Source organism: Sphaerodactylus townsendi, linkage group LG11 (assembly GCF_021028975.2).
Source record: "Sphaerodactylus townsendi isolate TG3544 linkage group LG11, MPM_Stown_v2.3, whole genome shotgun sequence".
NCBI classification, from domain to species: Eukaryota; Metazoa; Chordata; class Lepidosauria; order Squamata; family Sphaerodactylidae; genus Sphaerodactylus; species Sphaerodactylus townsendi.
The window spans coordinates 29,806,836-29,818,319 of NC_059435.1; positions in this window are offsets into that span (position 1 = coordinate 29,806,836).

Below are 11,484 nucleotides of genomic sequence, written 5' to 3' on the forward strand. Positions count from 1 at the left end.
ACACAATTTTAGTCAATAGCTTAAAAATGGGTTGTGGATCTGAACCAAACATATTTTGAATCAAAGACAACAACCAAGCTAGGAAACACTAGAAGCTTTACAATACTTCTGTTCTCTTTCTACACTGGATAAAAACAAATTAAGGTTTTCACAATTCTCTCTTTACCTGTTTTGTTACCTCTTAACTGATTTGTGCCAAGGCCACACCAAGAGTTAATTTTCAATAGGTGGACTGAAAAAAATGCGAAGAAAAAATATTGAGTGTGCAAAGTGCCTTTGTCTTGAATACTGTTGACTCATGCTTTCTCACACATTAGAATTCAAAAACAGGTTGCCTCTGAGCACAAGATTAAGCTTCAGGGAAGTAGAAGAAAGTACATTTTAAATTTTACAAATGTTCATTTTGCTGCTTTATCAAAAATTAAATATAAGGCTAAAACTGCCCTTTATTTCTGTACCCATGCACCCACTGGGCTCACACACACACCTCCCAGCCAGGGCAGGAATGACTGTATTTTTACTAACAGCTAAATTGTCTACTGTATATTTAACAGCACAGAAGGAAAGTTCAGGGAGAGGGGAATCAGCAGATGTATCTAAAAAAGAATATATAATTTGAATTTCCCTGTCAAATTGAGAAATTAAATGACACTGGGATCAAAATTCATAGGAATCACCAACCGTATCCTCAGTGGATATCTCAACAGTAGAAGGCGGTACAGCTTGAGGCCAATGGGAACATTAAACAATTATAACAAACTGTGGAATGTGGCTGGGAAATTTTGAAGGATAGTTTATGACCCTTGAGAGATTTCTGATGAAATGAACAATATGGAATAAGATGGTAAAATACGAGCTAGAACATTTTGCACTGGGAAAATCAACAGGAAACTAAAGTAAGTTTCTTTGAACTGTATGAAGTTCACTGACTTGTTATCAGGAAAGACTTGCCATTTAACATATTGTACAGCATGGTTTATTTCAACTATTTATTAATGAACTCGTTCAGTAGTACATGGGAATTATTCATTCCTATGTAATAATATTCATCCAGAAAGCATTTGAAATTATTCTTTAATGCTCACAGACATTTGGGACTATTTTCACCTGCGGAAGCACTCTACTGTTACTTCCGCCAAACAATGACTGACCACACTTAGATCCTTCAGTGGGACAGAGGATACATATGTGGCAAACCTTCTAAGTTTTCAAAGCCTCTTTTGGTTATTCAGATCCAGAGAAGTTGGGGAGGAGAGCCCCTTACAATTGAACCCTAGTGCTGTCCAGCGCAGGGTGAGGATGGTGGAATAACTGCATCTTTTGGCAGCCCTTTAGGTGTGTCATCTAGGCAAAGCAGAAATACTGCTAAGAGCTTGAAGTTGCATGCCTTTAAGCAGCCCAGGACATACTGCAACCCATGCTAGTGGTTGAGAGTTTTGATAAGTGTTACTTAGCTTATCAGCTGTTCTGTGTCTTCATTTCAGCAATCTGTGGGCAACTGTGGGACTAAGAAACAGATTTTATTTTGTGCTTATAAAGATTGCTTTGTTTAGCGTTCAGAGTTATACAAATAAAGTTTCTGGTAAATAAACTGCTTATAAATTGTTTTTTGGACAAACTTATTTATTTCAATTCACTTTATAGAATTTGTTTCCCTCTAACTCTGTAGCAGCTGGTGTAGGGAAGGCGAAAGAAGTGTTCTATCCTGCCCATTTAATATTCCTGGCATTTGATATTATTTTTATTTCCTGCTGTACCGCATATTCGTGGTCATACTGTAACTCTCAAAGAAATAAATTGATGAAGAGTAAAGATTCATATTAATCAAATACTCTATTATTTATGAAACAATTATAGGTACACCCAGAGAAAAGAAGTGGAAAAACCACTGAAGGAAACATGGCTTTATTAACAAGGTTATCATATGTTGCTTTCTGATTAATTATTTAGTGTGGAATATCCCTTGCCTCAGTGGTGCCCCAAATTGTACCCCTGAATTTTCTTCCATACGCATCTACAATAAAAACTGCTGCGCTTGAAGACACTGAACACTGAGAGTAAAAACTGTTATCCACACTTGATACTGGATGGCTCATCTCTCATCAATAAGGATATCATGTGGGATACAATGTGTCCCGCTAGTTACATCCTATCCTATATGGCTTGGAGCCAGCATATCTAAAGGACTACCTACTCCCATATGAAACTACCAAATCACTACAGTCATCTTTGGAGGCCCCATTTTAGGTGCCTCTGGTATCTGACATAGATTGACAGCTACTTGAGACAGGGCCTTCTTGGCTATAGCACTAAAATTAGGGAATTCCTTCCCCAGGGAGTTTTGTCTGGTCCCGATTATCACTGTCTTCCATCTTCTATCTGTTTTGTTTGGCATTCCCTCCCTCTTCCAGTTTATGCACATATATGTTTTGTTTAATTGTTTTAAAATGTTTTTGGGTATATTTGTGTATTTTTAAAGCCTGTTTAATAGTTTGACTGGTTGCCATTTGGGGACCCTAAGATCATAAAAATAGTTTAAAATGATTAAATTAATGAATAAAGTGCAGACACATATAAGGCTGGAGTTATATAAGACTGATTCCTTGTAGTGTATTTTGACATTGGAAAGTGGAGTTTTTTGCAATTTTCTCGTAAGTTTAGCTGATGGATAAGTTCTAGGCTGCATCTGTTTTCACAGATAATAGAGCACACTAGTAAATGTTTTAAAAAACTAGAAACATTTATTGAACTATTATTTAGCAAATTGTTTTTACATTGCCTTTCTGTCACCAAGACACTCAAAGCAGCTAACAGGAAAAAAACAGGAAAAATTCACAGTCATCAAACTTAAAAATAAGCCTTAAAAAAATTAGAAGAGAAAAAATAGCAATTAGCAACAATTAGCAACAGCTGACTGACGGACTAAAGTGCTGGATTTCCAGTTGTCTTCCCAAACAGCAGAATTTTCACTTTGGCCATTTATGCATGCAGTACTTACCCCACTGCTATTTGCTTTGCAGCAGGTTTTCCCATGGTTTTTGTTTACCCAGGGATTCTCCCCCTGTAAAGTGTCTGTAGCTGAACCGAGCTGCCATTTTGCCTGCCTGTTCTTTCCGTGCTACCTGCATTTGGGGAAGGTCCCTGCCACCTTTGTGTGTGTGTGTGTGTGTGTGTGTGTGTGTGTGTGTGTGTGTGTGTGTGTGTGTGTGTGTGTGTGTGTGTGTGTGTTGTCTTTGATCCAACATTAATTTTCTAGACCATATACATTTCATGTTAATTTTAAGCAACTGTACAGTAATGCTCCCAAACCTCAATCCTAGCTGTCAAGATAGTTTCACCGGTATCAAAAAGCCACTGAGAGAGAAGAACCAAAAAGGATACATTCCTTCTGTCCTCTTCCCAGCACACATCACGCACCAGGACAGTTTTCTGAACCAAATTCAGATCAGATATTTTATCTGGACACTTTTGGAGGTGGACTATCACTATGTGCTTGAACTCTTGCCCAAGAAAGACATATGTGAAACTGCTTGATAACTTTTCAGATCAGCAGAACCAAATGAGGACTTCCTCAATAATAGTGTTATGAATTATTTCAAAGCCACTGGGATAATCCCCTCTTAAAGAAGCATTTACTATCTCTGTCACCCATTTGATCAGTCTTCTTCTGACTGATTTAGGTATTTTCCACACAGCAACAGGCTTGTGTAGTTTCTCCAGTAATGCTGCAGCTGCTGATTCAGCACAGCAGCAATGGGTCTTTCACATAGCCAACTGTAGTTTCCCTGCCCTAGTCTCCCAGCAGTGGAAACTCAACCATGAACCATGGGTTCCCCTCATATTTTTTTACATCAGCACTTTAATACTGTATATTATGTATTTTACATCAGCACTTGAATACTGCTATATTATGTACCAGGTTCTCTGAAGTCCTAGTTTCCCTTCTTTTCATTTTTAAAGTAAATCTCCATCCTCTTTCGTTCACAGAGGTATAAGGAGAAAGGCATATCTCCACAATGAAGGGGCTTAAAGGCACAAATTGTTGCAACAATATAATGATACAAGTAGAAATTCTCTTTCCCTTTCCTAAAAGCCTCCCAACCTCTTCCCTTCTTCCTTCTCTCCTTCTATTCAAACAGTTAACCTCCCTTATCTGTCCCTTTGTCTTCAGCTTTCTCTTCCCCACTCCCTCTCCCAGCAACATCTACCAGGCCCACTTGCATGGTAGGGAAGCCACAAGGACTGGGGGCGGGGGTCACTTTCCCCTGTATTTCTCTTCCCACATTATTTCACCTGTTTCTTCTTCTGATAACCCCAATTTCCTCTCCCCTTTCCCTGTCTCATTCTCTCCTTCTCAGCCATTCACCTACTTAGTTTTATCTGCCTCCAGCTATATTATTTCTTTATTTATATACCACCTTTTTCTACAGTGGGGACCAAAGCAGTTTACATTACTCCCTCATTCATTTTATGTGCACAACAACCATATGAGGGTTCACTCAGTAAGGTTCCACATGAAGATGGGGATGGGAACGTTAAAGTTCTAACTGGTACACCACACTGGCTTTTATACCGTGGCTTTATACCGTGAACAATAGTAAATAGCCCGTCCTAACTGAGCCATGGAAGTCAGGTGGTATCTGGTCACTCAGAGTGTCCTGAGTCCGCCTGCCAAGGTCTCCTTGGATGAGAAAGAGACGGAGGAAGCCAGCCCCAGACCGCAGGAAGACCCACCAGTCAAGGTAGAGATTCTGACCTATTACACATGTTCAAATCCCCCTGCAGAAGCTCACTTCACAGTGGGGATTCCTGGGGATTTCTCTTCTGCAAAGTGAGCAGAATTGAGCTGCTATTCAACCTGCCCACTGCTGACTTCCTCATTGGCTTTCAAACTACTCTTTGGCTCCCCCTTCTCCCACACTCTACCTCCTCTTTGCAGATGATCAGGAGGGCTTTCTAAAAAACCTTAAGCATGTGGACATGATTAGGTCTATCAAAATAATTGTTTCCTGTGTTAGATCTAGTATTATTTCAATAGACCTAATAGGGTCTATTTCAGGGGTAGGGAACCTGCAGCTCTCCAGATGTTCAGGAACTACAATTCCCATCAGCCTCTGTCAGGATGGCCAATTGGCCATGCTGGTAGGGGCTGATGGGAATTGTAGTTCCTGAACATCTGGAGAGCCGCAGGTTCCCTACCCCTGGTCTATTTCAATCGATTTAATATGGTCAGTACGCTTAATGTGTTTTTTTTTAAAAGCCCTCCACATCATCTGCAAAGGAGAAAGTAGAGGGGTAGGCGAGGGGAGCCAAAAAGCCTCAAGGGGACAATAAAGCAGGGCATCCTGTTTGGATTGGCCTGCAGAGCCAGGGAAAAGGTCACTCTTTGCCCGCTCTCACAGAGATTATCAGATCTGCTCTGCTGTGAGTGTGAGAGGGGGAGAAAGGCATCCATAACAGAAACGCTGCCATGGAGAGAATCTACCTTTACCATGAGGCAGAGCACTTGTGTATAATTGGCCTCTCTGAGGTATAGAAAGGGAGTTTCAGGGTGAAGTCAGCATGCCACCCCTTCAGTCTCACAACCTGCATTCTGAGGCCGAAACAGAAGCACTGCAGGTTCAGGAGCTGAACCTGCTCCTGATTAGGGTTCCCTGATCAAAGCAGCAAGGAAAGTGAACCAGGGTGGAAACAACTTGTTTACAGTCCTTATGTAGCTACTGTTGCTCTGTGCTTTAGAACTCTGTGTTTGACTTCGGACTTTGTTTCTTGGATTTACCCTTGAACTTGGACCATGACCTGGCTTGTGCTTTCTGAATTTATTTTTCTGTTTTGAGGTCTGAATGTCTAATTACCTGTGTGCTGACCCTGGACTAAGTTCGCTGCCTATTACTCCAGGTACGTCTCTGAACCCTGATACAGAGGCAGCTGCAAGGTTTAGGGTTGCCAGTCCTAAGTGGAATCTGAAGATCTTCCAGAATTACAAATGAACCCCACATGATAGAGATCTGACCCCCTGTTAGAGAACCCATTATTCAGGCCTTCACTTCAGGACTGTTGTGAAGCCCCATAGCCATCAAATTCCAGGGTTACCAAAATCTGAGTTCATGGATAAAGCAGACTTCTTTTAAATTAACAAAGATTTATTGAGGCACTTAAAAAGGTACAGAAACAAGAAAAAGCAAGTGCAGCCTCTAAAAATACAAGAGAAAAATAATAAAGCCAAGTCTGTCTAATACTGACTTACAGAATAGGTGGTTCTTTCTTGCAGTCAGCAAACAAACTTGCCATAGCAAAGAGTCAAGGAAAGCAAGATGGCAACATGAAGCGAGGTGGCAGAATGATGATCCTGCTCCATGATGAAGCTGAATCTATTGAGTAACTGCCAAGCCCTGAGCATAGCTAATTATAACATTACTGTTCCAACCAGCTGACCTCCTTAACCAATGGCTGGGGCCGGCTCCTGACAACAGGGTTCATGGTTGTGCCTCTAAAATTACAGATCAAAAGGAAAAAATGTTGGAAAGATGTCACAGGCAAGAGAAAGCATTACAACACCTATAGATTTGTACTGGATGTTCTCACAGTTTCTGGATATTGTTCAGTTTCTACAACTTGAAAACTTAGACAAAATACTTGGAGAAGTGAGGTCTCTTACATGACTGATTGGTCCTGGCTTTCTAAGGCTGTTTCCATTTGTCACAAATTCAGTACTTTTGGGAAGTTTTTTCCCCTCCAGCTTCTCCACAGTTCTGCGGTGCATTCCTGTACCACTGGTTTCTATAACCTATAGGCTATAGAAACAATAGTATTCAAGGTGACGCAAGAATCTTTTTTGTTTTTATGGTATGTCCTTTTGCAACAACTAAAAACCAAGCAGGGAAAAGACATTATTTGCTAAAGTGTTTGTGTTCTTAACAGTATGAACCCACTGTTTGTGCTACTCTCATGATAACCCTGGATCCTGCAGCAGACCTTCTTGAGTCCATTCCAAAAACGACACAGAGGGCAACGGAAAAGTTAATCCAGAATCCTGTTTAGATGTGGTTTGGCACTAGACTCTGGCACTTGACACTAATGTCATTGCTGAGATGAAAGACCATGTTGCATGCTTCAGATTGTGAACATGGACCACCAGGCAGTGATGGGCTCTCTCAGTCACTCCTCCACTTCACATCATTCATAGCAGGGCAGTAACGAGCATGCTTGTGTAGTACATCCAGTACAAAAATGTGTTTCTTTGAGATATTTATATGACAGATTATGATATAGGAGTATAATTTTCCTCCAGGAGTAATAGGGAGGAAATTCTTTGTAGGAAGGACACCAGTCCTTGTAGGAAGGACACCAGTCTTGATGGATGATCCCTGCATCACTGACAAGTATCAGGGACTGGAGGCTTCTAGGCTTGGCCTCCCATTTACTCACCTAAGCAAAGAAAGATGTCCACCCCAGTTTCTCACCCTTAGGAAATGGAAACATGACAGAAAAAAGGGTGTTGAGCCCAAACAACAATACTCTAGAAATAAAGACCACAGCACTCCAGGGAGACAGCCTGCCCTAGACCAAAGCCTGAAAGTAGGGCTGCCAGCTCCGTGTTGGGAAATATCTGGAGATTGGGGTGGGGGATGTCAATAAGCCAATCCAAAGTGGCCCTTTTCTCCAAGAGAAATTATTTCTGTCACTTGGAAACCAGTTGCCGGCCATTCGCTAAGGCAGTGTTGGGAGCCCTATAATCTAGGCAATGATGGTGCCAACTCCTAGATGGCTTACAGTCATAAAAAATACACAAGTTGCTCAAGCAGATTTTTTAAAAAATAGTCACAAGGTTCCTCTTCCCACTTAGTGCTCAGATAAACACACACACCAGAGAGCACTACAGTTGAATAGAAAAACTGCCTCCCAGTAGTCCCTGGCCCCAAAATTGTCTGGCTGTCCTCCACCAGAGCCAGGGCTTTTGCTGCTCTGGCCCAAGCTGGAGGGACTCTCTGTCCAGTGAGACTGGGCCCTGTGGGACTTTGTTTGGCATGTAGGATGAAGATGGTCCAAGGCCTATGGTCCAAGGCTGTAATGGTTTCCACACTAGCTGGCCTCCCTTCCTCTTCCCCTTCCTTTTCCTTTCCTCTCCTTGTTCTATTTTTGCCTCACTCCTTTCCTCTCTGAACCTTTTTGTGGTGAGCCCCTGCTCTGGGGTCACCTCATGCCCCACAGCCCCTGTGGCTTCTGACAGTTCCCTGGGATGGGGCTCAGAAGGATGGGAGGAGATCTTACCAGGGGCGTATCTGCCATGGGAACATGGGGAGTCAAATGTCCCCATGCACCCCCATTTGGTCATATGGGGGGGGGGCGCAAAAAATTCAGGTTCATTTCTGTGGTTTTTTGTATTTTTAGTGTTTTTCAGTTTTTGGGCTGCAGGGGGTGCAGTTTTTAGGTTAGCAAATAACACCTCAAAAATTCTTCAGTGGGATTTTTTCTATAGGAGACTCTTTCGTGGATACTCACTTCAGCTAGGGTTTGGTGGAGGTTTCTTGGTTCTGGGGGGTTTCATGGGTTTATGCGGTAGGGGTGCAGGGTGCATGTGCACCCTGACTCAGTTTCCCCTCACTCTGCCCCTGCCTGGCTGCGCTACCCCCGTGGCACAGGGCAGCCTCCTGGCCTTCACTGGCCCAGTTTCAGAGCTGCCCACCCCCCACACCAAAAAGCCCTGGCTTTGCCTCCTCTTGCTTGGGGCACCCAGTCTCCCTGCTCCTTCAGGTGAGCATGTCTCTGTGGCTCTGGGCTGGAGAAGGAAAAGGAAGGGCTAATGTTGCAGCTCCAGCTCCTGGCTCTGGTGAGGGGTGTTTTCTACTGTCTCTCTTGCTGCAGGAAACTGCCAAGGGGGTGTGGCCAGTGGGGTGAACCGAAGATGGCAGGCCTGCTGGTGAGGGCAGGGCCTGCTGCCAGCCCAGGACATTTCCTATTGTCATCTCCCCCTGAGCCAATACTACCCAGCAATGTTAAGGCTTCTTCTTTAAGCTCCCTATATAACATCAAGATTAATAAGAGGGGAGAAAATTTTATGCAAACCTGATTAGAAATATTATATTAAGATATTTATAAATTGTATGGGATTGATGAAATCATTTTAACTGTTGTAGTCCCTAGTGTCTGTTGATTTTTGTCCATTTGCTGTAAGTTGCCTTGAGCCTGGCTTTCTGCTAGGAAAGGTGCAGGACAAAAATTAACTAAATATTTTCTGCATTGTTCTGGTACATCTTTCCATTTGGATTCATTCTGGGCACAGCCATTCTTCCCAGCAAGCCTACTCTTCCCATTGCTCCCATCCCCTGTATATCAGGATGGATTATTGTGTTGCTATTGAGCTTGGAGGAAGTCTTGTGATAAAAGAAAAGTGGTCTTTAAAAATCAGCTCTTAGCTGCTTTCAGAACAGCATAGCAGTAACTCTGAAGGAGTCTCTTTGTGAATGCAATTGCTGCATCATGTGCCCAATTCAGACTTGTGAACTCTACCAGCTGAATCAAGCTACACGGGGGGATGGGGGCAGGCTTTCTTGAGCTTTCTACCATTGAATAAATGTCCTACCCCCCCCCCCCTAAAAACCCAGCAGTCATATCCTTGGCTCTCAAGGGCTACTTTCTTTGGCACTGTTTAATCTCACCAACTTGTTTCTCCAGTTGATGCAATCTTGTGTTTCTTAGAGACTGGGAGTTTTTGAGAAAACGTCGCTTCCATTGGATGACGTGGTCAACTGTAGCAGACCAACATATCTACCCTCTGAAAATATTTTCCTGTTAGGAAGATAAAGGGCTTGGAAACAGTTCTCCTCCTCAATCCCAGCACAACAGTCTCTTGCAAAAGTCACAAAAGCTCCCCTAAACTAGCTGAGCATAACCTCCTACAACACTAATTCTGCTAGGTGTTGTAGGTGCTTAAAAGGGATGGGGCCGAAATTAATTAATTAACTAAATAATTGTCTGCATTGTGTTGGTACACCTTTCCATTTGGATGAATTCTGGGCACAATTCTCCTCCTTAATCCCAGCACCACAGTCTCTTGCGAAAGTCACAGAAGCTACCCTAAACTAGCTGACCTCCTACATAACCTCCTACAACATTCATATTGTCATATCCACATTGACAGCTGGCACCATAACATTAACTACAGATGTTCCCACAAATGGCAAGAAAAAGTAATAGGGTATTTCCCAGTAGTTACTTGGAATTTCCTAAGAAAAAGGGATGAAAGGAGAACTCTATTTGCTGCTTTGAACTCTGTACAGGGGAAATGGGATAGACAGTCATTCAACTCTCTGTAACATCAGGAAAGGGAGCCAACATCATCCTTCATACTTGTTGTTGCTCAGGCCCACATTAGTTTCTCTTCCAGATGAACTTTTTGGGAAGCACTTACACTTTTGGGGCAGCATTTTAAGTCTCTAGTGACATAGCTGCAATTAAAACCCTTTCTGCACAACTCGAACTGGGACAGGAAATAAAATGTTTCTTCTGAGGAGATCCTCATGGTTTCCCTCCCCCCCAAAAATTATTTCCAGTCTCAAAACGTTTTCAATGAATCCTCTAATTTAGTGACTCTTTTGATGAAACCTTTTCAAATTTGAACTGCTGCGTATATCTCTTTAAAACATTTCCCATGCCTCTCTTCAGTACCTGAACTGTCCTTGGCACCATTTTCTGAGCCTGCCCTGGCTTGCCTGTTTATTTTCATCCTTTTTAAAAAATTGGAGGGGGGGGGTCGAATCTTTGAAGCTTCAGGTACACAACCTAGGAGAATCGCAGCACGAGGCTTTGAAGCAATATCGCACCAAATCCATGGAGGATTTTTAAAAATGGATCCATCACAAAATGGCAGCCAGGAATCATTTTTGAGTGGATGAGTGCAGACAAACAGGGGGCAGGAGGGGGGGTTGAAAATGTTTTGCAAACAAGCCCTTTTATATCATAGGTTTTGTAGGTTTAAGGGGGGTAGTTAACTCTGCCACATTGGAATCCCACACTCACCCCAAGTTCAGGGCAGCATCAGTAGTTCTCCCCTCCTATCTTCACAGTGTAGCATGTTTTAATCTGAAGATGAAAAATAAAGACAAGGCCAATGGTGCAAAATAGGTTTTCAAAAATTAGCACATATCTAGGGTTGCCAACCCTGACAACTGATCCCCAGACAACAGTGACCAGTTCCTCTGGAGAAAGCAGGATGCTTCAGATGGTGGATTCTATGGCATTATACCCTACTGAGCTTCCTTCCCTCCCCAAACTCCATCCCGGGTTCCACCACCAAATCTATAGGAACTGCCCATCCTCGAGTTAGGAACTCTACACACAGCCTCTTGTGTCGGTTGATAGACCTGCAATGGCCATTCCATGAAAAGCTTGGTTTGGCCATAGTGATCCATGATTTTATCATATCCGGGTTAGATTTCTGCAATGCGTTTAATATGGAGTACCCTTTGAGAACTAACTGAAAAC